A 1,612-nucleotide genomic window follows, 5' to 3' on the forward strand; every position below is an offset into this window, starting at 1 on the left:
TAGTCATTACTCTATAGGAAGAATCAGACGCTGAAGAGTTGTTCGTAGGACAACAATTCAATAACAAAAAAGATTGTGTACACGCAAATAAAACAATATAGCTTGAAGTTATTTGTCGACTACAAAGTCGCGAAGCCTACATAGTCTTTATACGTTGGAGAATGTTGGAAATTCGAAAGTGGTTGTAACTGGCATGTTCGGGCTGCATTAAAGTTGCAAACTCGAATGTAGACAGTCAGGAAAATAGAAGGGCTTTACACATGCATGATCGCTCGTATGACACAAGACCATCGAAAATTGGATGTAAAAACTATATACAACTACATCATGCCATTGGGGAAAGGCATGCCTACCATCCCTGTATCAATTTTTATTGTAGACATGCAAGCATGATTCAAGTACTATGTTTCCTATGGGAAAGTATGGTGGGCAAAAAAAATGGCGACGGAGTAGTTGTATAGTGATTGGGATGCATCATACAACGAACTTGAAGGGTTGATATCCATAATGCAGGAGTATATGCCAAGTAATGTGACTAATTTGCAAACTTTGCAGCATAGAGTCCCGGACGGCGAAATACAACCAGGGAAACGAGTTTTTCCACCGATTGTTTTGGATTTTCGAGTCATGTGTTAGGATTTTCCCCCACTGCAAGTCGTTGGTGCAGGTGGATGGTACATGACTCTATCGTAAATATACGCAAATGCTCATGATTGTGGTTGCACAAGACGACAAACCGAATGTACTTCCTACTGCCTTCACCATCGTGGAAGGAAAAAACTTCGAGTCTTAGAAATTTTTCCTAACAAATCTGCGGAGGCATGTTGTTAGGTAAGACAACGTTTGCATTATCTCTGACAGATCGAAGGGTCTACTGGTTGCAATAATGTGTTCAGAGGTTACGTGGAGGTCTGTTTATTGCATCCAACACATCGCGGTAAACTTCCACAAACATTTCAAAAATAAGGACTGGCGCAAAGAAATCGTGAACATGGGTAAAAAAATTTGTTCGAAAATTTATACATTCATATTTTATTTTTAATCTTTTTGAAAATTTTATCAGATCATATTTTTTAAAATATGTTTTCAAAAATTATCAGTTCTTATTTTTTATTAATATTTTTATAAAATTTATCAATTTTTAAATTTTTAAAATATTTTTTAGAATTTTTTAGTTTTTATTTTTTAAAACTCTTTCTTCAAAATTTATCTGTTCTTATTTGATTTTTAATATTTTATTTCAAAATTGTGTAAGTAAGGTACAAGCTAGAACCACGACGATTCAAGTAAAGGCTCATAAGGCTTGAGGCCCAAATGACGAGGTTACCAGTTAATTTGTGGCAGTGGTTGGGTAAGATGGAACATTAACAGTGGTCTCAAAGTTATAATGATAGGTTTCGTTATGGTCATATGACGACCAACCTCGTAGAGGCGGTTAACTTCATCTTGAGGCATACACGTCATTTGCCAATTTCTATTGTTTTCTCGAGAATGTTCTATAGGCTTGCCACGTTGGTGTTAAGGACAGGGTTGAGACAAGTAAAACAGATAGAGGTCGAGCATGAGTACGTTGAGGACGTCTAAAAGGCTATGACAATCAATGCTTAGAGGG

The sequence above is a fragment of the Gossypium hirsutum genome, chromosome D01, assembly GCF_007990345.1.
Source record: "Gossypium hirsutum isolate 1008001.06 chromosome D01, Gossypium_hirsutum_v2.1, whole genome shotgun sequence".
Taxonomy (NCBI): domain Eukaryota; kingdom Viridiplantae; phylum Streptophyta; class Magnoliopsida; order Malvales; family Malvaceae; genus Gossypium; species Gossypium hirsutum.